We start from the raw sequence: 19,848 nt of genomic DNA, 5'->3' as shown, positions 1-19,848 counted from the left end.
GTAATGGTGTGATATATTTTTAAATAGTTAATTAAGGTTAGTTAATTGATGTTCATTTCTTTTAAAAAGTGGCTTAATTGATTTGCATTTGGTTGTCTGAAGAAGGCAGGGTAAGAACCTTGCCGAATGCGCTTACTTAAATAAATTTGCCTTTTGGAGTTTTGCCGGCTTTTATTGATTCTCGCCCGCTTTTATTTTATAAGTCTTAGTGCGTGTTTTATTTTGGTAATCTGTTTGAGCATTGCTTAGGATATATTCCTCTCAAATGCATCATAGGTTGGTACTAGGCTATCGGCCCTAGGGCCTATACAAGCCTAGCCATAACAATTCCCTGGCTATTTCTTCCCACACTATTTACTTCCCTGGACCCCTGTCTAGCAGGGCGACTGACGTGATCCCTGGGGTGAATTTCCTTTCTCCCGTCCAGTCATCAAGGTTCCTTTTGAAGAGGGCCAAAGAGGTGCTCTGCTTGACATGTTTTTTGTAAACATTATTTCCTCTGTCTTTCAGTGATCCAATTTCTGTTTCTTTTTCAATATTCAGGACTTAATTTAAAGCAGGTTTAATACTTGATGTTATGTTGTCCCTATCTCGCCTTCATTCTTGCTGGTTGGGGTTTGGAGCTGATCCTCGGCTCTGACTCTGCTGCATTCTAAAGCTCAAGAGCTTTCACTGGCTCAAGGCTAGACCCTATCCCAACATGCCTAGCGAGAGTTACCCAGATCTCGTTTGCCACTTGAATCTTCGGGATTGTTGACGACTGGCTCAGGCTAAGTTATACTGTTTTTCTACTTATTTTATGTAAAATATTGTTATTTGGTAGCATAGTTATCTCTGTAGGTCAGTAGAATCTGGTGTTTGTCTAGCCCTCTCTCTACCACCTTCTTAGTTGCTGTTTATTGTTGAGGCTGTCGTTTCTTTACCTCTCAGGCCTACTTTTTCTCTTCTTTTCTGACTTGCAAATCCATTTAAGTTAGAGGATTCATCCTACACTTCCAGCCTGTTTTAGAGGGCTTTACCTTATTCCCCTTCTCTACTGTTGGTCTAAGGAGCTAGCTGTTTAAGTTAGAGGCATCTCCTCGGTTGGAGTAGTTGTAGTTTGACTTAGAGACTCTCATTCATCCGCTACTCTCCCTTTCCAAAAAAAAGAAAAAAAAAAGTATCTGCTGCCTATTTTTTAGCTGTTTCTTTCTTTTTTCCTACTATTAGTGGTCTGTTGTAGTACCTTGTTGTATTTTGTGGTAAATATGTCTAAGGAAGCTTCGAAAGAATCCAAGCTTTCTGGATTCAAGAAGTGTGATTCCTGCACCCAAAAGATGTCTCTAACCGATGGACATACTAGCTGTGTGTATACTGTTTAGGAGCTGTTCACCTGAAGGACTCTTGTTCCATTTGTCATGGTTTTAGCTCTAGAGTCCTGCAGGAGTGCAAGAACATGCTAATTTTGAGAGGGTTATTGAAAAGGGCCTTTTGAGACATCGAAGGAAAGGGAATCAGGCAAGAAAATCTGACAAACCCTCCAAGTTGGCAACTTCGTCGGCTCCGGCCTCGGAACCATTGAAGGGTAAAGGCAGACCTTCAAGTTCATTGGATCCAATATCTGTCGGATCTGACAAGGCTTTATCTCCTTTGATTCCATCAGTGTCCTCAGAACCATCTAGGAGCCATAAAAGAACCAAGTCTTCCTCCTTGGAACCGGTGCGTTCCGTTCCACAGACCCACTTCTCCAGTCTGTGGTGGGCAGTTACAGACTTGCCCACCCATTCCTCTCAGTCATCCAGGAGCCTTTCGGATGACGATGGGGAGAGGGTGGTGACGAGGCTACTCAGGACACCGGCCTTGGCTAAAATTTTATCGAGCCCAGCCCATATGGAAGTGGAGCCAACTGTCCAACCTAATTTGTTGTCGATTCCTTCTTCGACTCACCTGAGTTCGGAGCTGGAGATCTTTGTGGTGGAACCGTTGGATCCGAAAATCCCAGGTCTCTCGGGTCCAACATCAGCTGCATTCCCATCGATACCACCTTCTCTCGAGGGATTTGGAGGCCGACACTCCCTCATTGGCTCCAGGGGGGAGCGCGAGATCGGACCCTTGTCGGATTCTACTTTCCAACTTGGACCTTCAGCGTAGGTGAGTTCGGCACCTACATCGGCTTCGGAGCCATCAGCCTCGGTTTAGAGGGGATCTCCTGGCTCTTCAGAGCCAGAGACTCTATCAGGCCGGGATCGTGGTACCTTTGAGGTGATGAGGAGTGTACTGTCCTCTCAGACCACTCCACCCTGGGCTCCAGTTGCTCCTTCCCCTTCCGGCCCAGTGTCCACCTCCGAACCGCCCCTCTTCCCCAAGCGTAGGGAACCAATGCCCCAGGATGCCCCTTCAGGTGACCTGTCCCCTTCCGAAACCTGTCCAGAGCACCCCTTGGAGGAGGTCCCTCGGAAGAGGAATTGTAAGAGGAAGCATGTGGACTCCCCTGAGTCCCTGACATCGGACACGGACTTGGAGGACTCAGAAGGATCCCCACAGTCTCCCTTTGAGGATTTCTCATTTTCAGACATCCCGGAAATCCTCAGGCAGAGGGGTCGCTGGAAATCCCTTTCCCCTTCTGAAGACAAGTCCGTGTACCTGGACGCATTCAGTTCCCAACCCTCCACCTCTTGGGTGTCTCCGCGCTTCGACACGCTGCTAGGTGCAGTAAGTTGAAAGGCGTGGCGCTCCCCAGAATCTATGGAACCATTTCCGCGGAGGCCCAGTAAGTTTATCACTGTACCGGTCAACAAACCTTTCCTGACTAAGGGTGTGCCAGTTGATGCAGTGGTGGTTGTGGCAGCCACAAAGAAGGAATTAGCAGAAACTTCTTCTTCTGTCCATCCGCTGAACAAGGAGTCTTGTACTATGGACAGATACGGGAAGCGTATGTTTTCTTCAGAGGTCTTTATCCTTAGGTCACTGAATTTTGGCCCATTTTACTCGTCTCCAGCGGGATCTCCTGAAAGAGCTAGGAGATACTCTACAGGATCCTACCGCTGCAGGAGCTGCAGACAGGGCTGCTTCCCAGCTTGTGACCTTATCTTCTCTAGTTAACTCCTCCATGCGGCTTATCTCCTACACAGCCAATGGAGCGAGCAGGGATGCAGGCACAGGAGTTGCCTAATAGAGACATTCCTGGATGCGCCTTTGTCAGTTCGCAGAGCCCTTCAAGTCCTCCTTTAACAACGCCACATTTGATGGCTCGTCATTGTTCGGGCCCAAGGTAAAAGAGACTCTCACCAGGTGCGAGCAAGATGGCAAAACTCTCTCTGCAGTGGGAGTATGTTTCTCCTCGCCTACTAGACCTTATCACAAAGGTCAAAAAGGCGGGAAAATATGGATGTTCTTCGTGTTTCACTGTTGCAGTCATTATATTTGGGTTATCTGCTTACAGTAGCCCTCAGTCGGCCTGATTAACAAAGTCTTGGGTCCTGTGTCGGTTGCTGACCCTTCTTCCATGACGTCAGGTCGTCAGGGGTATAAAACATGCAGCCGACACCATTACATCAGTCTTTCTTGCCTTGCAGTGTTCGAAGCAGAAGCAGTTCGCAAGTGCCGGTTGGCTGACTCTTGAAATTTTCGTTTTCAAGTTTCAGAACCAAAGTCTTCAACTAAAGCTAAGTACCCCGTTGGGGAAACTTTTTCTTGCTCCTTACCGATGTCAGTAAAAGTTAATAATTGCATTACTTGTGGAAAGCAAATACCTCACAAAGATTTTCATTTGTACTCTATTCCTTGCCTAGGCCCTGACCACAACGTGCCTTGCTGTCGGTTTTGTGCTTTATTTAAACAGCGTACTATCCGTTGTCAGTATATTTCGCTTCTCGGTTTAATTATCCAGAAATGTCGTCGGTTAGCCTTCCGACTATCGGGATTCTGAAAAACGCAAAGATAAAGACAGAGACAGGCTGCCGAGTTCCAAAGCTGCCGACGGCGCTTCACCTAAGCCAGTCGCCAGTTTGCTCGTACTCACTGAGGCGCTTTCGCAGCCCCTTATACCCGCTACTTCTGACTCGCAGGCCTCTACTGAGACCCATTTGGAGTCCGGTATGCCGCGAGATGCTTCAACTGTGGAACCTACGGATCTCTCTACCTTGGATGGGTCCAGAGCCGCTGTGCAGACACCGGCTTCTGAGGGTGTATTCAGGCCTATGGACTTGCATATTAAACCGACGCCTCCGTCTTCATTTAGGCCAAAATCTCGAACCATGCCTAAGAAACTGACACCCAGGCTGCGTGCTCAGGCCTCTATGCCTAAAAAACAAATGATAAGAATGGCTGAAGATCTTATAACTCTAATCAGGGGAAGCCAACATCCCCCTTCTAATAGACCAGGACTGAAGTTATTTATGAATCTTCTGAACAGGATTCTAATTTTTCTGATGATCTGGATTTGCCCTTATCTACTCATGAGGATTCTGATGCAGAGGACTATATCCCGAGGATTTTTCTTTTGGTGAAACCTTACATACTCTACGGGAGCATTTCCACTGGGAAAGCCAGGATTTTTCTAATTCAAAAAAGAAGGCTTAGGGATTTCTTACTCCTGCCTCATCATTAGACATTGTTGATGATGCTTTCTCAGAATCTAGTGTGGCCCCTGGTTGTTTGCCTCCCACTCCCAGAAAACCTAACCAGTATTACAGGGTTCCTGATTCTCACAAGTTCCTTTTTAAAAAACATATTCCGGATCCAGAGACTATTTCACACGGACCCAAAGGCATTAAGGGTTCTACTGCTAAAAATCCTACCCCCCTCAGATAGAGACTCCAGAGCGCTGGATAGATGGAGTAAGAAAGTTTACACTTCTGTAACCTTGGCCATTAGGACTTTAAACTGCCAGTTTCATATGTTAAAGTATAAACAACATGTTATTGGATTGCTTAAACAGAAAATTGTTAATTCCTGACTGCGCTGAAAATAAAGAATTACAGGATTTAATGCATTCTGCTGAACAGGTTGGAAAACATACTTTGCAATGTGGATTTGATTCATTAGAAGCCTCTTGCAGGGCTGCTATTACTGGGTCTGTGCTCAGAAGGCATGCTTGGCTTAAGGAGCAATCTTTGCCTGATCATGTTAAAGCTAAATTGTTGGATGCTCCCTTAAATCAGGACCGCCTGTTTGGCAACAAGGCTGAGGAAGATAAAGCTAAATCTATGCAGATTGTTAAAGATTTCTTGCAAGTTCAGCCTCCTAGATTTAGTAGACACTGGCCCTCTAAAAATTGGTCCTTTCCAGCCCCCTCCATGTCTTCTGAAGCCAAACCCAGACACAGCAGAAACCCCATGCTTCTGTCCCAAGGGACACACATGACTAGGCGGTGGGGGGTTTCTGCACCCAAACCTGGAGCAGCAAGATTCCCCCTATGGAAAACTGTCTCAATGACTTGTTTTTAAGACTTCCAAGCACTTCCAAACTGTGAATGCTCATTTAGGCAGAAAGATTGGTCTGCAGGCCAAAAACTGGGAATTCATTACCCAGGACAAATGGGTTTTAAATATAGTGTCCCAAGGATACAGATTTGATTTCCACACATTACCAACACCAAGTGGGTGGCCAGAGATACCCCCAAATCAGTGGGCAGAGGCCCAAAATCAGGTACTCTCTCAGCTATTCAGTTGCTACCAGAAGAGGAAATGGGACAAGGTTTCTATTCAGGACTTTTCCTGGTATCCAGAAAAGGCAATACATGGCATCCTATCCTAGACCTTTCTATTCTAAACACCTTTCTGGTGATTCCAAAATTCAAAATGCTGACTCTTCACCAGCTGCTTCCTATGCTATGCAAGGATGCATGGTTGGTAACACTGGACTTAAAAGAAGCATACCTGCACTGCACATCCATATCAGGGAGTCTTGCAGAAGATACCTACGCTTCAACGCAGGCTACATGCACTATCAGTTTTCTGCACTGCCCTTTGGCTTATCTACTGCGCCCAGGGTATTCACAAAGTGCCTAGCTCCAGTCATTGCATTTTGCAGGCAAATAAATATTCAAATATACCCAGTCCTAGACGATTGCCTAATTCAGGACATTCTCTTCAATCATCTTGCCTTTGTTCAAAGGGTACTGACTTGTCTGGGGTTCACCGTAAATGAAAATAAATCCCATCTGGTACCCTGTCAACAAATTATATTCCTGCGAGCGAGCTTGAACACAACTTCCCAGATGGCTTTCCTCACGCCAGAGAAACAGATACATTTGACAACTTACTTCAACAAGTGGCCACAAAAACCCAGCTATCTGCAAGGCAAATACTGCAAGCCTTGGGGTTCATGGCCTCATGCATTCTTCTAATTCCATATGCAAGGCTGCATATGAAGAAACTAAAATGGTATCTCAAAAGCCTATGGTGTCAACATTCACAGGATCTGGAAGCAAGGATTCCTATCATACCTTACCTACGCCTAGAGTTCCTTTGGTGGGCAGAGGCCTGCCACCAAAACAGGAGACTACCATTTACATTACCCCCTGCCAAGCAAATCTTAACAACAGATGCATCAGACTATGCATGGGGGGCTTACCTGTCAGGGAAGTGCATTCAGGGCAAATGGAACCCAAATCACATGCACCTGCACATAAATCAAAAGGAAATGTTAGCTGTACAGAATGCTCTGACAGCCTTCAAGGACCACATTCTTCCAGGACAACTAATGGTAAAGACTGTGACAACACCACTGTCATGTGGTACATAAACAAGCGGGGGGGGTATACATTCGTACGCCATGGCATTGTGGAACACAGCCTTGAGCTACCAAGTGAATCTACAAGCTCAATTCCTGCCAGGAAAACTAAATACACTGGCAGACAGACTAAGCAGAAACCTCATGGACCCACACGAGTGGAAACTGGAACCAAGGATTTTCAACATGTTGACAAGAAAATTGGAGATCCCAGATATAGACCTGTTTGCCTCCCCCCAGAACCATCAACTGGACAAATTTTGCACAAGGATTCCCCACAAGCAAGCTTGGAAAGTGGATGCTCTATCCTTCAGGTGGAAAAACCTATCAGTTTATGCCTTTCCTCCTCTGCCTCTGCTCTCCAAGGTACTACTAAAGATCAAACAGGGCAAGCCAAGGACAATTTTAATTGCACCAGATTGGCCTCGCCAACAGTGGTACCCACTCTTGTGCAGTGTGTCACTCTTGGCTCCATGGCACCTGCCTCAGACTCCCTCCCTGTTGTCTCAGCAGGAGAACATGATTCTGCACCCTCAGCTGCATACCCTGAACCTAGCAGCCTGGCTAATTGCCTAATCTCTCTTTTATCATCCCTCAGTAAATCAGTGATGGATATAATTTTAGAGGCAAGGAGGCCTAGTACTAGAAAATCTTATGCTGCAAAATGGAAAAGATTCTGTTCTTGGAACCAGTCTCAAGGAATGAACACAGCAGTGCCAATTTACTTCTGATTCTACAATACTTGACTGAGATGCTTCATAAGGGCTTGTCTTTTTCCTCCATCAAAATTCATGCCTCAGCCATTTCAGCTCATTATAGCACAGAGCCTCCCCTCTTCTCTCACCCACTGCCCAAGCTCCTCAGAGGGGCCAAAAATCTAAGGCCACGAAGGAGAGCTCCAACTCCAGCCTGGGATCTTAACTTTGTCTTGGAGAAACTCACTTTTCCTCCTTTCAAGCTAGCTGCTACTGCAGATTTAAATTTTTTTTTCCTGGAAAACAGCTTTCCTTTTGGCAACCACGTCTGCAAGAAGGGTGTCTGAATTACAGGCCCTTATGGCAATGGAACCTTTCATCATCTTTCATGCAGACAGGGTGTCCCTCAGAACCAATCCCTCTTTCATGCCCAAGGTGGTATCCAGTTTGGTTCTTCAATCCATTCATTTGCCTACCTTTTTTCCTAACCCACAGAACAAAGGGGAGTGGATACTGCACTCTTTAGATGTGCACAGACAGCTTAGATTTTATTTGGACAGGACTAAACCTCAAAGGAAATCTGAACAACTACTGGTGGCATTTGCTGCAGGGACAGAGGGGAAAGCTATTTCAAAACAAACCATTTCAAAATGGATAGGCCACTGCATTAATTTCTGCTATAAGCACCATGGAAAACCTATCCCACAGGGCATCAGACCCCATTCAACCAGGGCTGCATCTACCTCGACAGCCTTTCTCGGGGGCATCCCTGCTAGGGACGTCTTAGAAGCTGCTACCTGGAGTTCTGCACATACTTAAACCAGGCATTATCATTTGCCAATTTTCTCTAAATCCAAGGATGGTTTTGCCACTGCAGTCTTGCAAGGCCTTATAGCTGGTCCTAATTCTATTTAAATTCCTCCTCCCAACCTTAGCTTTGGGAGTCTACCCAAATGTAATGACTGCAACACTGAAACACGAAGAACATAGTACAGTTGTGTGCGATTGCCATAAATGTAGCTGTTTGAGTGTATTCACTGTTGCAGTCCTAGTTTCCCTCCCTCAGCCCCCTTTTCTTCCTTTGGATATACCTCTACTCTCACTTACTATGCTCTAAAAGCTTTTTGGTGTATTTGCTTTTCTGTTGGAGGTATATCCTTGTATTTATAGATTTAATTGCTTCCCATTAGGGGGCAACTGACATCTGGGGCAAGAAAAGCTGATGTAATGGCGTTGGCTGCATGTTTTATACCCCTGCTGACCTGACGTCATGGAAGAAGGTCCAGCAACCGACACAGGACCCAAGACTTTGTTAATCAGGTCGACTGAGGGCTACTGCAAGCAGATAACCCAAATGTAATGACTGCAACAGTGAATACACTCGAACATCTACATTTATGGTAAGTGTACACAACTGTACTTTCCGGAAATCCCAGGGAGCTTCACCTGATGCATGTGGTGACTTTCCCCCCAGAAGCAGAGGGGGGAACAATAATGGGAGACACCGCTTTTGCGGCAGAGAGGGTCCGCAGAGTCAGGGCAACAGAGAAGCATTCTCTGGTAGGCCCTTCCAGCGCTCCTGAAAGGAGGCCCGTCTGTCCACGTCTGGAGGCAGTCAGGGGCAGGTTGTCATTGTACCCAGAAGCCTGGCAAAGTATCACAAAAGACACTTGGGTACAGTCGGTAATATCCAGGAGATACAGTATTCCTTTCTCCATGCCACCTCTTCCCCAAAAACAAAAATCCATCCCAGATGTGCCACCCAATGTAAGGGAACAAGCAACCCTAGAAGTTCCAAGGGTACTAGAAAAACAAGTCATCTAAGAAGTCCACGCAGACAAAATCGGATCCGGAACTTACTCAGGGTTCTTTTTAGTTCCAAAGAAAACAGGAGACTGGAGGCCCATTTTGGATCTCAGCAGAGTCAACAAGTCTGTCAAGAAGACAAAGTTCCGGATGGTGACACTGCAGTCCATACTTCCCTTTTTGAGAAAGGGCAATTGGATGTGCTCCATCGATCTCCAGGATGCCGTACTACCATATCAAGATGGACAGGCAATACAGGAGATATCTACGTTTCCAGCTGGGAGCCAGTCACTACCAGTTCAGAGCTCTGCCCTTTGGTCTCACCACAGCCCCCAGGGTGTTCACCAAATGTATGGCAGTAGTCACGGCTCACCTGAGGCATCTAGGATTCCGGGTGTTTCCATATTTAGACGACTGGCTCCTTACCGCCACCACTGAGCATCGACTAACCAAGGCAAGGGAAGCCAGAATTCACCTCTGCTCACAGCTAGGTATCAGTATAAACTACAAAAAGTCTGCTTTGTTTCCCTGTCAGTATATTACATTTATAGGGGCAGATTTAGATACAAAAGACATGATAGCAAAATTGCCTCAGGAGAGGGCGTCAACCATTCGACATCAGGTTTCAATCTTAATCGAGAGAAAAAAGATTCAGGCAAGATTTGTTCTCAAAGTCTTGGGCTCAATGGCAGCAGCAATAACACTTAATTCCTTTAGCGGGCTTCCACATGAGGATATTACAGTGGCTCCTATTTGCTCAATGGTCTATGCAAGATCTACCCATGTCACACAAAATTCTCATCACGGAGACTTGCAAGAAGGATCTAAAATGGTGGCTTCAGTCTACGCAGGTGACAATAGGCAGGCCGTTCATCCTCCCCCAGCCAGCAGCCACAGTGACTATGGACGCTTCTCAGATAGGGTGAGGGGGGGTGGCATTATCTGGGACAGACTGTTCAAAGAACATGGCAACAACACAAGCACCACTTGCACATTAACATCCTAGAGATGAGAGTGGTGCTTCTGGCTTTGCAAGCAGTACAGGGCTGTCTGCCTACGGGGATGATCGCAATTCAAACGGACAACATGTCAGTAGTGTGGTACATCAACAAGCAAGGCATTACCAGATCCTACCCCTTGTGTCGAGAGGCTCTAAGACTATGGCAGTGGGCAATGTCTTCCCAACGCTTTCAGATTGTACGCACATTCCGGGGAAATCCAACATGATAGCAGACAAGCTCAGCAGGGCTATCTTGATGCCTCACGAGTGGTCCCTGAAGCAGGAAATTGGGAACCAAATTTTTTGCAAGTGGGCCAGCCTTGCTGCGACCCTTTTGCCACCTCCATCATTACCAAATGCAGCAGCTACTTTGCCCTAGTCACCCCACTGGGACAGTTACCCAGGGATGCACTTGTTCACGATTGGCCCCTGGGACTTCTTTGTCTTTCCCCCATTCTCTCTAATACCCAAGGTTCTTCAGAAAGCATAATTGTTGGGTTGCAAACTAATGCTCATTGCCCCTTACTGGCCTCATCAAGTATGGTTCCCCTTCCTATGGCTCCATCTCCAGGAGGAGCCTTGGATCCTGGACCCAGTTCCAGATCTCTTGGTGAATCAGTCGGGTACACTCCATCCTTCCATACAGGCCCTCAAGCTGACAGCTTGGTTTCTCCACTTCCCATCTTAGCCAGGCTTCCTGACATCTCCCCAGCCATAGAACATATTTTAATTTCCTCTCAGAAATCCTCAACGAGAAAGCTTTATGCTAGCAAATGGAAGTGGTTCTCTTGAGCAGCCAAAAATAGTATTGACCCTTTTACTGCACCTATTTCAAAGATCCTCGAATTTCTCGCTGAAACCTATAACCAAGGAGCAACAGCAGCAACTATCTGGGTTCAGCTGACTGCTATTTCCAATCTTCATGTGGGAGAAATAGGTTCCATTTTTATGTCCCACAGGTTATGCAAAGCTTTCCTAATAGGTACTATCTACTTGAAACCCTCAATAAGAGAACCACCTCCTCCTTGGGATCTAAACTTAGTCCTAGCTGCCTTGATTTTTCCTCCTTTCGAACCGGCTACTACTTGTTCTCTGAAATTCTTGACTTGGAAAACTATTCTCTTAACTGCCATTACCTCAGCTAGGAGGGTATCAAAATTACAGCTCTATCCATTCATCCCCCTTACTTAATATTTCACAAAGATAGGGTTTCCCTCTGAACCAACCCCTCCTTCTTACCAAAAGTTTGCTCAGAGTTCAATTTGAATCAATCAATAGAGCTACCTGTATTCCTCCCTAACCATGACAACAAGGCAGAATATAAACTCCACCAACTGGATTTTCATAAGCAGTTACATTTTTACTTGTACTGGACAAGAATTCAGAAAATCTGACCAGTTGTTTGTATACATTTCAGAAAACAGAAAGGGAACTTCAGTCATAAAAGTAACTTTATCAAAATGGCTTTCAGACACCATTACTAATGTCTATAATTCACAGAGCAAGCAGCTGGCAGGAACAATTCGAAGACAGTCAACTAGAGACTTGTCTACCTCTACTGCCTTTAAGGCCAGATTGCCTTTAGACTCAGTTTGTGTGGCAGCTATGTGGATTAATCCCCATACCTTCATCACTCATTACAAGGTAGATGTGGCCTCCCAGAACAGGGCACCCTTTGGTTCCGCAGTCCTGAAGAGTCTATTCCCTTAAGCCACCCAAGAAGATGCTGGGGATGCGGTCCCAACCAGCAAGAATGAAGGTGCAATAGGACACCATAACATAAAGAAGTTATGTACTCACCGTAACGTTCCATGTTTGTTGTCCTTAATCTTGCCTTCTTTCTTGCATCCCACCCTTCTTCCCCCTTCTTGGAAGATCGAGAGGAATTATCCATCATTTGGTTAAATAGGCTGTGATTCCCTTCCTGCCTTATGAGTTGGATAGACTTGGAGTCATTTTACTGCTATCTTGGTGGGATATATATATATATATATATATATATATATATGTGTGTGTGATTTATATACATGTCTGTCTATATTTGTATAATATAGTCTAGTTTTATGGGTTATCACAAACGAGATCTGGGTAACTCTCGCTAGGCATGTTGGGATAGGGTCTAGCCTCGAGCCAGTGGAAACTCTTGAGCTTTAGAAAGCGGCTGAGTTGGAACCGAGGTTCAGCTCCGAACCCCAACCAGCAAGAAGGAAGGCAAGATCAAGGACAACAAACATAGAACATTATGGTGAGTACATAACTTCTTTATTTCTACTTTTGTGTAACTTCTTTTTCGCTGCTGGTAGTGTTAAACTTATAGGGCCTTCCTGTGAATCAACAATTCTAAATGAAGGTACCAATTTAATGTCATCTCCTCCTTAGACTCCATTAACTGCCCAAATTCCCCCAAAAATGTATTCCTAGTTTCCTGTCTCATTCCCTTCACATATCCTCCATTTGCTCTCAGCTTAAGGAAAAATCCCCTGAAGTCATAAGAGGAATTTAAAAGTACCTTTATGAGTGTGTGTGTGTGTGTAGGGGTGGGGGGGTGGGGGTTTGACAGGTTGACTTTGACTCAGAATTAAGATGTAAAATTCCCTCACCTACTATCCCATCCCCCATTTTAACACTTCTCATTGGTCTCTGGAGCATTATGGTGTTAACTTAGAAGACCATGTATTACACCCATTAAATACTCGCACCCTTTCGTTTTGCTACACTGAAGATTCATAGGCAATTCGATAATGTTCCTGAGCTCCAGAACTGGAAACCATTACTAGTGGGAGGGATCCTTTAGGACTTTAAACCAATTTAGGGATGTATTTGGGGTGTTAGATCCCGCAGACACTATTTCTTTGTCTAGAAGGGCGTCTCCATAAATTAGTGAAACACAGAGGCACTGATAGGGCTTCCCTGATTTTAATGACGTGGATGCAGAAAAATAGACTGCTGCGTAGTATCCCACAGGTAAAGTTGACTGTCTCTGTAGGATTTTTACAGTGGGTTATCTGTCTGTCTGTGAGGATTTTAGACTTGCATGGGAGATGGATGTTCAGCAACCTGTTCCTGTTGAGAAATGGGCTGCTGTCCATTTAGCCCCAGAATATGCAACTAAGGCCAGGCACTGTCGTTTTTTTGTCTGGCAGTATCTTTACGAGTGTTTTTACACATCACCTTGCCACTCTGTTTCCTCAGGTGGCTGATGTGTATTGGAGATGTGGAAGGAAGAATTGGCCGAACCTGTTTAGGCATTACTCAGGTCTTACCCTGTTTAAGCGTCAGTGCCAAGAAGTTATAGACTGAATTTTGGGTAGCATTCTCCCTCTGACACTACAACTTTTTTTTTTTTTTTTTTTTTTTACAGAGGTCAGTGTAAAAGGGAGCTAATAGTTTTAGTTTGGGCTGCATGTTACTAGTAAAATGTGCATAACAAGAAATTAAGAAATTGGAAGTAATGAGCTGTCCCTATTTTAAGGAAGCTGAAGAATCTTCTCCAAGATTTATTGGTTTTGGAAAAGGTGGTGGTAGCGAGATGCATGGTTTGGGTACAAGAGATAATGTTAATGCCAAAAAGCAATTACTAGAACGATGCCTCTCTATAAATCTAATGGTAATGCTCTGCACTGTAGAATAAGATGTCTTGTTTACTGGGTATTGTGTTTAACCCTTTTACTGAAGTTACAATGCTGTGCTATGCTTCCTGTTGTCTGGATTATTATGGTGACAGTATTTCATGATGATTTTTAAAATGCTATAGTTTTTGGGGAGGTTCCTTTATAACCATTATAATTGAGCTTTATAATCTTACTTTACAGTCTCTTCTAATCTCCTCTGATTTAGTTTTATAGTCGTTATCACTGTCAACCCCCTTTTCCCCATTTTTACATAAGGTTGTGGTTTCACTCCAATTACACCTTTCTTAATAAAATGGTCTGTTCTTAGTTCTAATAAAAACCTTACAGGAGCAGTTTTTTATTCAGTAATCTCCTCTCTCTCTCTCTCTGCCTATATTCTGCTAACAGTCCATGATGAGGAAGGTAATCTGAGTTGCAGATCAAACACCTGCTTGGTTTCTACCCACTCTTACCACTTTTCTTTTCCAAATGATTTGCTCCCAGTAATGTGGTTCCTTTGATGATTTTGTCCATTTACTGCAGTGCTTGTAATCTGTTACCTATCACTGAACTTTTAGTCGTATGAATTCCTGTTTGCAAAGTATGCTTTCTGTATTCCCACACTGGTTTATTCTTTATAATTTTGTGTGCCGCTATAGAATTATAATGTTTTGTTCAATTATTTCCATTCTGTGCAAGGGCATGCTTCCAGTACCCTGAACTGTCTGCATCCTTTTTTACCTGTTCCTTACGCCACCAACTTTTTCCAGTGTGATCTATATATATATATATATATATATATATATATATATATATATATATATATATATATATATATATATCTACTACAGTATTGGTAAAGCAAAACACAACTTAATAGATATCCTGAAAATACTTGAAACTGTCTTAAGATATCTCACAGTACCCTAGTGTCATATTCAGGCTCTGTCAAGTACAGAAATAACCCATAAACAGAACTAATTTTGCTTGATTACATCTCCAGTCATATTTCTGAATCTGTGAGTCCATTACCTTTTTAACTAAAGGTTCTAAGTGTATAGTACCTATTAAGTGTCTGGTCCCTCTGTTTAAACTCAAGTTGTCAGAAAGGACTCCTCCCATCTTGCCTGTGATACATTGGGCCAAATTCAGGAAGCCTCCGTGTAAGAGTTATAACTCTTACACGGAGGCTGCAGTGAAACTGTGTGATGTCAGCATGTCATGCATATGCATGAGGTGCATGAGGCATGCTGAATCACACTAGTAACTCTTACACAGTCCGTATAAGAGAGTAGGGGGGCGTGTCTGTAGGCTAAGCCCTGCAAGTGGACATGCCCCCGGAAGACTAGAATGGCTGAAAGTAAACAGCCACGAGAGAGGCCATGGAAATGTGAATAAACACACTACACAACACATGCCCCGATAGACCATCACTGTATAAAGTGAAGAGATGTTATAAAATTAAATTAAAACCTTTTTTTTTTTAAACTCCGTAAATGTTTGCTACTGTGTGCGCCCGTGTGCGTGGGTGTGCTACTAGCGCAATCACAGTTAGCAGTCAGTGGAAAAGGATATAAGAACTAAATATGCAAAGTAAGGCAAGAAGTAATAGCTTAGCGGTAGAGTTGCCGGCCTAAGAGTAGGCAGGCAGGGTTCGAGCCCCCACAACAACCTTTTTTTTTTTGTAAATAAGCACTAAAAAGCCCCCTGACAGTATTGTACAAATGTAAATGTATTCCCTTTTGTAAAATGGAATGAAATGGAGCATATATTCTGAAGTAACACAATAATAAAAATAGTCAGAAATGTACTGATAGCTAAGCTGCTGTGAGACGGAGTGCCCGTAGCTGAGTAGTGTTTAAAAAGCTGCAAACTGCGTGCCCGTTGCTAGGCACCGGTTTAACAGGCTGAAACTGTTTGCAACTAGCTATGCTCAGCTGAACATGTGTGTCATTAGCCAATTAAGATTTATCCCAGCATACACCGTTTGCGAGGCGCTCCCACAAGCTAACTGCCAGTGCGCATGCGTTAGCTCCGCGCAAACGAGCGCAGACCTGGTTTTAAGTGCTTAAAAGTGCTTTTGGCATGTTTGATTGACAGGTCTCAACTCATTTCTGTCAGGAAAATCAAAAATCAGTTGCCAGATTCGAACCCAGGATACCATGCACTAGAGTCAAGGTACTAAACCACTAAGCCATGACAGCAATACCTAGAAATGCAGAAATAGCATATATATGGGATAAAATCCAGAATGGAGCATGATAAAGCATTTTCAGTGAAGTAGATACAATTCCAAAATGGCCAATCAGAGAAATGTGCGGGAAAAGTGGCATATATAAGCCCCATAGGCGGGAATACACAGCAGAAACGATTGTAGAACAGAGCTGCAGTCAGAATGAGTGGAGTAGGTGAGGGATGTTGCTTTCGAGCACAGCGTTGGGGCGTTGAGGAGTCCAGATACATGGTCTGACTCCTTGTCCATCATCACGAGGCCCAACTCATGCAGGGCCAGGTCTCATGGGGAGCATATAGGGCAGAGGCATGGGACCAGTTGGCTCGTGATCTGACCAGTGTTACTGGCATTCCACGCACTGGTGAGCAGGTCCGTCACCACCATGTGGACTTGAAGCGGCGCAAGCAAGACCAGTTGACCGAATGGATCCAGGAGGCCCGGGATATGCCCAACGCCCCACTACTGAGTAAGTTACATTTTACTTATGTATGTAAGGATTTCAACTAGCTGATACCATGGAGATGTGTAGTCCAGTATTACTTCTTTCGTATTACAGCTGCAGGTGTCCGCTCTATGAACCGCGAGATGCATGGCCGTAGGCTGGTGCGGCTGCGCCACCATGCAGGTTAGTAACCCCACCCAGTACTTGTAAATAAATATTATACTGTAACATGTATCAGAACACTGCAGTGTATTGATTAAAAGTAATATAATGTGCAAGCAAGATTTGAAAGTCTGCAGGTATGGCTGCAACAAGTTCATCAGTATGCAAGTGTAACTGGAAATATAATTGCTAGAATTAAACAGTGCTGAAATACAGATGTCCCACCATTAATTAAATATACTGTAACCTGCAGTAGTCTCAAGAGTACAGCTTCAGAATCTGAGGTAGTCACATGTGAGATATATCCCCTGTTGAAATGCTGAATCATGACAGAAGTGAGGCTGTTGGAAAGTGTTTGAATCACCACTAGTCTAACATGTGAACAAAGCCTAGAAGTAGCAACCTGAACTGTGAAGTTGCAGGATGTGTGAGAGTGACAGAAAGGGTCATGTATAAATAAATAAAGTAGTAATAACCCCGGAATATATTAGCCCCAGTGTGTTTCTACAGAACTAAATGCATGTGGGAAGTACAACTTAATATCCCAAACTGATTTCAGTGTGTCAGAATCTGGAATGTCTAGGCCAAATGCTGTATATGGTGATCACAGTAAACAATTTGCAGATAGAATGAATGATTATCTGACAGACTAAACAGCCATAGTTGTCCCCTGTCCTGTCATCAAAGTGTAGCAGGATGATGTATCTGATCAAATTCAAAATAAGTAAGATAGTGATGTATTTGTAACAGGTGTAGCTTGACAGTCAAATAAAATTTAATGTTAAGTTGTCAATCTCGCCTTCATTCTTGCTTGATGGGTTCGGAGCCGATCCCTCGGCTCCGACTCGGCACTTGCTTTAGCTCGAGAACTCCTTTTACCAGCTCGAGGCAGCCCCATATCCCATGATGCAAGGCAGGAAGTACCCAGATCTCGTTTGCCGCTTCGCTTGGGAGGTCTTCTCTTTACCAGCTCCTGGTAAGTAGTTCACATTTGTGATATTTAAGCCCCTTCTTTTAGTTAAAACTAATATTTTTGATAGTTTAATTTAATTTTAACCTTTTTCTGACAGAAATCCCTGTCTCTTTTAATTTTTTTTAGTCAGTCAATTTTCCCTATCCCATCCCCCCCCTGTTAGGGTGTGTGTGTTGGTGTATTTTACTAAATACCTCTTGGTATTAGTTTAATTTATTTTGACTGGTGTGTGTGTGTGTTGTGTTTAGGCACCATGTCTAAGGAGAGGGTTTCAGGTTTTAAGAAGTGTGACTCGTGCTGTCAGAAGATGTCTCTGACAGACGGTCACACTTCTTGCCTGTACTGTTTGGGCCCTCTTCACCTGCAGGACTCCTGTGCTATTTGTCACTCCTTCAGCCAGAGAGTCCTGCAGGAGAGCAATAAGTTGATTCTCAGGGTCTTCTTGCCGGAGGGCTCTCCGGCTAAGTCGGCTCCACAAAATCAACCAAAACTGCCAAGGCCCAGGCTTCTGTTTCTAAGCCTGCGGCCTCGGCTCCGACTCGATAGAGTCGAGATCGGCTCCGGCTGGAGCCGATTCTGATCCACAAGCTTTCGGCCGATGGCTATCGGTGCCGATCTGCTGACCACTGTGGTGTCGGCTCCGATCGGCTCCGACACCCACGTGGCACGGGCATCGGTGTCGGCTCGGTCGGCTCCGACACCCATGTGGCACAGGCATCGGTGTCGGCTCGATCGGCTCCGACACCGTTACTGGTAGCTGTATCGGCTCCGGCTGGAGCCGATACATCGACGTTCTGCCGGTTCCAGAAATCGGTGCGGACAGGATCAGTAGTATCGGCTCCGATGGACCATTCCAGGAAGAGGTCGAGGTCTCCTTCCTTGGAGCCGATACTTTCGGCTTCGTCTCTTCTATCGGAGCGGAGCCATCGGAGCCGATCTTCAAGGTCATCCAGGTTGTCAGATCATGACCTAGAGAGAGTGGTCAGTAGATTGCTCAAGTCACAGGTACTGGCCCAAATGCTACACAGTCCGTCTCAGCAGACTACTGTTGGTCCACACCCCGTTACAGTTCCTCCTTCGACTCTACCCCAGAGTTTGGAGTTGGAGTCTTCGGGCATGGTTACTGCTTCGGCTGGAGGACGGATACCTCCTTCTGTCCCTTCAGCCCCTACTCTTATCTCCTCTTCCTTAGAGGGATTCGGTGGTCGGGCTTCCATGGTCTCCTCCGAGGGGGAGGGTGGCATCGGACCCTTGTCCGGGCCCGCTCTTCCCTTGGAGCCTCGGCCTTGGTGAGCTCGGCTCCGACATCTGCCTCGGAGACTTCCTTTCGGTGGCCCCTGGAGTTCCTAGCTCTTCGGAGCGGGTTCTCTCGGACCTGCCTGGGAGGGGAGCATTTGAGGTGATGAAGAGTGTACTGGCCACTGGTATCAGTCAGCAGTCTCTTCCCGTAGCTCCTCCCTCTATTGTACCTGTTGACATCTCTGCCACTTCTCTTGCTATAGGACCCAGAGATCCTCCGCCTCAGGTTTCCCCATTGGGAATTTCCCCCTCTTCCGAGGATTCTCCTGATGTTTCGGGAGATCCTCCTAGGAAGAGGACTTGTAAGAGGAAGCATGTAGACTCCCTGAGTCTGTCACCGGATACTGACTTTGATGAGTCAGAGGATCCCCTAGATCCCCTCTGAGGATGTCTCCTTCTCAGACATCCTAGAACTTCTGAAACAGAGGGAAACTGGCCCACCAACAATCCCTCTGAGGATGAGTCAGTATACCTAGAGGCGTTTGGATCTCGGCCCTCCACCTCCTGGGTGTCTCCGCCTTCGACCCCTTATGCAGGTTATTGCGAAAGGCGTGGACAGCTCCTGACTCTGTAGAGCCAGTCCCTAGGAGGCCTTCTAAATTTATCACTGCCCCTAGTGACAAACAATTCCTTACCAAGGGTGTCCCGCTGATGCCATGGTGGTGGCTGCGGCCACCAAAAGGAACTTGCAGATCCTTCCGTGCCCGTCCATCCTCCTAATAAGGACTCTAGGACCATGGATAGGTATGCAAGCGGATGTTTTCCTCAGCGACCTTTGCCATGCGTTCGCTGAATTATCTTTGTCACTTCACCAGACTCCAGAGAGATATCCTGAAGGAGCTGGGAGAAGTAGTTCAGGATCCTACAGCTGCAGGGGCTCAAGAAAAGATTGCTTCGCAGCTAGGAACCCTCA

At 45.3% G+C, this 19,848-nt stretch overlaps 1 protein-coding gene across 2 annotated transcripts in view; it reads left to right on the top strand.

Annotated features, from left to right (window-relative positions):
- TUT7 (terminal uridylyl transferase 7) overlaps positions 1–19,848 on the top strand; it is a 3,176,298-nt gene that overhangs the window by 1,601,706 nt on the left and 1,554,744 nt on the right. The gene's annotated exons all lie outside the window — the stretch shown is intronic.

The sequence above is a fragment of the Protopterus annectens genome, chromosome 2.part2, assembly GCF_019279795.1.
Source record: "Protopterus annectens isolate FY-2018-M chromosome 2.part2, PAN1.0, whole genome shotgun sequence".
Taxonomy (NCBI): domain Eukaryota; kingdom Metazoa; phylum Chordata; order Ceratodontiformes; family Protopteridae; genus Protopterus; species Protopterus annectens.
The sequence above is the reverse complement of the archived record's forward strand: the minus strand, read 5'-3'. Positions and strand labels throughout refer to the sequence as shown.